Below are 6,263 nucleotides of genomic sequence, written 5' to 3' on the forward strand. Positions count from 1 at the left end.
AGCACACAATTAACACAAACCATCTTTATTTTGCATCACGAAGCATGGTGGCCAGGTGCTTGTTCAGGTCCTTCAGCCTCCTTGCCTCTGTATCCACAGTGCTCGGCGTTTTTGACACAAAGTGCTCGTATGCCTCTGCAAAAAAATGTAAACAAAGCAGCCGGCCCTGTTAGATTCTAACAAGCCATTGGAACTAACATGCACAATAGGTGGCTCCACTGCATAACTGAATGGGCTGGTTCTTGCATGATATTGTGTGTAAAGCGTGAAAATCTCACAGGGAAACAGGAAAAAGAGAACACGGAGGCTTATGAGTTTTCTACCTATGTAAAGTGATATTTCAACATTAACCACAGCAGTTGAAAGCAAGTGCTCGTCCTCGCATTGTCTTGTTCCTGTCTCTGTTAAATGTTCGTGTTTTACAAACAATATAAATGGCTGCAGAATTGCAATACAAGACCAGAGAAATAGTCTAATACTTTTCCACAAGTATTTTACATTAAATGAACAAGTATAACAAGCTCATGCAAGTGAATACACAGATAGCACAGCTCTTTGCTACCGCACTGCGGAATATGCAGACGGAAAACACTGCATAGATGCCACTACAGAATTGTTTATAGGAAAGATTAATTCACCTTTAATACTACTAGAGAAACTAAATGATAGTTTTTGTGAAAGAGTTCTAGTTTAAGGCCTAAACAAGCTCCATGGCAGTTTGCATTTAAGGAGTGTAAGCATCCTCTGAAAACATGTACATGAGGAACACTGCAGAAAGAGCACTTTAAGAAAAGAACACGAGTGTATTTATCACCAAGGCCAGCCCTCGTGTCTTTTTAAATATTTATCAAAAGTCAAACTCAAAACTGATACTGAGGTGCAAGGTGTCCATATCATATTACCTTGTGAAAGCACCGTGGTGCCTGGATGTTGTGGGACCAACTCGGACGTGGAGATCAGCACTGATCAGCAACACTGCAGTCTCCTTACAGCTTTTCTGCAGGCCCAGCCACACCTGCATTAAAACAAGTGAGCTTGGTGCCACAAGAGTACTGTATTTACCCGCATAATGATCGCACTTTTTTGTAAAAAAATGGTCGAAAATTCAGATGTTATTCAGATCATTACGCCGGTTAAATTTCCTGCAAAAAGAATTTTTTTTCATCCCGCGTTTGCTGCGGGATGGCAACAGGTCAACAAATAGGTGGCTGCCACTGAGTGTAGTGCGGGACACCAAAACAAAAATGGCGGCCGGCGCAGCAAGCTGAACACACCAAATGCGCCGAACGCGATTTTTTTTCTCGCGAGTACATTACATGCATTGAAAGTTTCTTCCGTATCCGCAATGAATAATATCATTAATATCAGTAAGTTTGTCGCAATAACGTAGCCATGTCCACTATGAGGGGGCAGAAACAGATGGGCGCGCTTAGCTGCCAGTGACGTAGAAAGACACGGCGGGCATGCTGCAGAAACTGCGGCATCTGTCTTCACTACTATCCTAATACAGCACGTTTCCGCTAAGGGTGGGCGAATATCTTAGCTGTGTTACAAGTGTTACAAGATTTGTTGCGTGCTCACGAGTGCAGATGAGAAGAATCGAAAGGTACCTTTTTTGTTGTTCTTGACCACAACCATTACAAAGCCTACACATAATGAAGGCAATTTTGGTTGTAGCTTTTTTGTCATGGACGTGCGGAAAGTGATGAAAGGAATGAAATCGGGCATCTGCTTAAGAATGTTTGGTGCGTGCAGACTGCTTGGTTTGTCTTGAAGAGTTGTTCGCGTAGCATCCGACAGATGGTAAGCGCTATCATTAATAGCTAGACTTGGCACATGACAGATCGCTGCGGCAAGTTCGGAGTGTGATCAACACAGGAAATAAAAAAAATCGAATTTCGACGACAAAATTCAGGGCTGCGATCATTACGTTAGTGCGATCATTATGTGAGTAAATACGGTAAATATAAAAAGTGACACTGTGAACAAAGCAATACTTATTAGGTATAAATAAGAATGAAATGCTGATATTCGCCCATAGAAAGCTTTAAGTAACAAAGCCTGCGAGATAAGAAAAATGCAATGTATGGGCCATCTGTACAAGAACATTAATCGAAGGTCCCTTCATTTTTAGTCCCTTCTCCTCCTCATGCATAGATGGCAGTTGGGTTAAGTAAACTGGGCCAGATTACCACATAGTGTAAGCAAAGGTGGTCACTTTGTGGGCCAATTATGATAGCATAGCACGACACGCATCCCTAGTCGTTTTAATGTGTTCTGTAATGCTAGCCATCTTGTAGGCCCTACAGTGTCAAAGCATCCATAACCCTAACAGCGTTACCCAGTAGGGATAACCAATAAGTGTCCACAGCAGCACAACTCAGCATATCTATCAGGAGGCTTTTGTTAACACTTTTACAACTCTCCTCCTATGGCTTCATCCCAATTTTTGTCAATACAAGCTTGAAGCATCTGCACAAGCTGAACGCACCAGGGCACCATAAGAAATACCACATCTTTCTACCCAATTCCGTGTTTAATATAAGACTGGCAAGTTCACTATCATGTGTAGAACAAACCAAATTGTTCTGGAATCAAGTAATCTTCCACTACCTGTGAAAAAAAAGGATGCAAGAAAGAGTACGTAGAGCACAGGGGTGTTAATGGATATTAAAGGGACCCTGAAACGCTTTTGACGATTTTCTACAAACGTATTGAGTCGTTAAAGTAGGTCCTTCTGATCATTAATTGACACATCTAAGTGCTCCGCATAAAGTGTGTAATTTATTATAAGGTTTTAAGTATGCACATCGCTGCCGATCGCAGCGCACTGCTCGGCGGAATTTTAAGCCGCCCCTACCCATATGACCGAAATCACTCATACGACGTCAGTGGGGCGAACTATCCGATTGGCTGACAAGGGCGCGTGATCGATAATTTTTCCAACTTTATGGTAAACAAATGATCTTCGTAATAGTTGGAATGTTAGTTAATTTGTTTTTATGAAAAGAAAGTAACATAAAGAGAATGCAAAAGAATAATTTTTCAGTACACTTAAGCACTTCCGGCACACAGCATGTGTCGTCTGCTTGTGTTACAACGTACTCCATTTTGAAGAGAGCTCCGTGGTCAGAGTCGGTCCCAGTCTTTTCGCGAGCACTATGATTCGACTTTGTTGCCTTGTGGACTGCAGACGTAGCGACTGGCAATATGTCAAGCTGCGACATCGTGTCCCTCTGCAAGGCAGCGTACGAGCGAACTGACTGCTGCGCATCGGGCTGCCGCTATCCGATCAGCGCCAGGATTTGCGCGTTTGTGGCCGTCACTTTACACCGGAAGATTACTAACGCAATAGCGTTTCCCGAGTCCGGTATTAGGGAAAACGCAAGCGCAAGGGGACAGAGTCTGGCCGCTTGACTTTGTCGTAACGGGATGAGCCATGAGATGAGCAGAAGGGCAAATGCGAATGCTCTGCACGGTGCAGCCACCTGGGGGCACAGAGCTCAACCATACACAGTAGCAGCAACGAAGTGTATTCTTTGCTGCTGGTGTGTATTTTTCGCAGGAGTGTAATCATGAACGCGTTGTTTTTATAAATGTTTAAAATGTTTTACACTTGGTTAGAGCAATATTAGCGCTTTGTTTGGCTGGTTAACCGCTGCACCAAAAAGTGTATGGACCGTGCAGACCGATCAGGCCGCTCACGTACGTCTACGCTTAAGTTCCTTCATCAGCTTGAGTTTATGCCTGCAGTCATTTGCCGAAATGACCAGCTTGCCTGTGGTTACCGGAATACAAGACACGTTCGGCGCTACGACAGAATGCTCGCAACGCACGCTCCTTCGATAGCTCTCGCTTGGGGTCGACGGCCAAGCGGCTAGCGGAGCAGTCTCGCGTAGGCGAGGGCGGGCTCCAAAACAACCGGAAGGGGACGATGTGACGTCGCATCGTGACGCTGAACCAGTGAAGGCGGAGCTTAGCCCCACTCGCTCGGCGAGCGAGTTGAGGAGGAAAAGCATGGCTAGGGAGGAGGGTAGCTTCTAATCGCTTGTAGCTCCATTAATATGTAATGCTTCACTTAAATTGTGGTGCGAATGTTCCCCTTAAGCTGTACCCTACGCGTCTACATAATTTGTCCGAACCGTTTCAGGGGCCCTTTAAATACCACTGTCGTGCAGTAGACACTACGTCGGCAAAACAGGCCAATGTATAAATGACTGGATTTGCAACCATGTTAACTGAATGCTCAGGTCATTTTGTGGTCACTTGGTAGTGCAAAGCTCACTTGCATTATTTTGTTTGAAAACTGTGCAACTGTGGCAATGTATAAGGACCATAGTGCTGGCGAAATTCGTTAAGATTTCCTTATATGTGTGACAGGGAATCTGCAAGCTGGCTCCACCTCCAGTAGACTATCAGACAGCAAGACTGCTTATTTATCATTGTAAAAGAAGCGTCATAGTAGCCATGCCATGTGTCCTATCCGCAGTTGTGTGAGCAACATGCATTTTCGATTTATCTGTTCTTGCCCTTTCACCTCTCACTTTATAGTGCTGTGCAAGCAGTAAAACTGGATGGTTGTTAGACTTATGTCCTGTCACTTCCTCACTTTTGTTATGAATTGTGCATTAAATAAGGCTTTTTTTGGTGAAAGAGTGCTACTTTAAGGCATAAACAAGTTCCATGGTGGTTTGCATTTAAGCATCTTCTGAAAACATGTACATGAGGAACACTGCAAGAAGAACGCTTTAAAAAAAGAACATGAGTGTATTTATCACCAAGGCCAACTCTTGTGTCTTAGCATATTTCTCAAAACTGATACTGAGGTGCAAGTTGTCTATATCATATTACCTTGTCAAAGAAGCAAAGCACAGTGGTGCCTGGACGTTGTGAGGCCAACTCAGACGTAGAGATCAGCACCAGCACTGATCAGCAACACAGTAGTCTGCTTACACTCTTTCTGCAGGCCCAGCCACATCTGCATTAAAACAAGTAAGCTTATTCTCACAAGAGTATAATATAAAATGTGACACTATGAACAAAGTAATTCTTATTAGGTATAAATAGGAATGAAATGCTGATATTCACCCATAGAAAGCTTTGAGTTAACAAAGCCTGCAAGATAAGTGCAATGTATGAGCCATCTGTGCAAAAACATTAATCGAAGGTCCCTTTTTTTCGCTTCTGTCCTCCTCGTGCATAGATGGCAGACAGGTTAAGTAAACTGGACCAGACTGCCACGTAGAGTAAGCAAAGGTGGTCACTTCTTCGGGGAGCAGCCTACAGGCTGCTTCTTGAAAGAGTATTAGAAAATGCGAATAATGCATGTATGCATTATTCACAAGAGGCCTTGTTTCTCTGAGAATGCCACAGCCAATCACATATTTCAAATTGACCATTTTAAAATGCATGCAAAGTACAGCATGGCTTTGAGGGTACCCAAGACTACTGAAATTCACATAAGCCAAGTTCAGCAGACAACACCATAATTAAGCCTCTAGAAGTTGTGCATTTTACTGCAAGTTAACAGAATAATGAGGAAGAGAAGGTGAGGGAGATGGTGCCACTATAGCACAGATCAAGCTCTATCCCACATCATGTGCAGAAGGGCAAAGAATGCCCAGCTTTTGGTTATACTCGCACCTGTGACCACTGCACCATGTTGACTGATATGCGTAACAAGCAGTTTGTGATACCACGTTATCACATCCTGCAACTGACGTGACATCAGAGATCAGCTTCAAGCTTGACGCTATGCTATACTAGGGACAGATAATGAACTGGCTACATTAAAATCTAAAGCAAAAGTGTTGAACATTGTTTGCCAAACCTGCCAGCCTCTGCACTTCATATTTGCAAACATTCTAGACAGAAATCCTGTGTTGGAAAGACAGCACGCATTTTCCTAAAGCTTTCTCTCAGCGCCCACATTTTTCTATGCATACATTATTAACCATTATTTACCTTGACACGCTGTACACAAACAGCACACTTGGAAAAGCAGAAACTAATCGGGAAAGTTGCCAGGTACCAAATACACGAACAGAACCTAGAACACATAAATGGCTGTGACTGTTTTGTGCGTACCTTGTCAAAGCAGGCAGATCAGATGCTTTGTCGTGCTGTTCAGGCTGCATAGTGCCGCAGTCTCCTTTGTGGTGCAGAGATGCCTCCGTCTCTGGAAATTGTGACATCCCTAAACAATAAATGTTCAGCTTATTGTAATCACTGCTGAATCTGCAAACTTGTGATTTAACAACACC

The 6,263-nt window shown here is 43.5% G+C and overlaps 1 long non-coding RNA gene across 1 annotated transcript; it reads right to left on the reverse strand.

The window, feature by feature from the left end:
- Nucleotides 1–6,263, reverse strand: LOC142573109 (uncharacterized). Its single transcript, XR_012826221.1, has 4 exons — nucleotides 6,088–6,263; nucleotides 4,852–4,978; nucleotides 903–1,015; nucleotides 1–135 (listed from the first exon to the last, which is right to left on the reverse strand). It is a non-coding gene; the product is annotated as an uncharacterized LOC142573109 (long non-coding RNA).

This window comes from Dermacentor variabilis, chromosome 2, assembly GCF_050947875.1.
Source record: "Dermacentor variabilis isolate Ectoservices chromosome 2, ASM5094787v1, whole genome shotgun sequence".
Lineage (NCBI taxonomy): Eukaryota > Metazoa > Arthropoda > Arachnida > Ixodida > Ixodidae > Dermacentor > Dermacentor variabilis.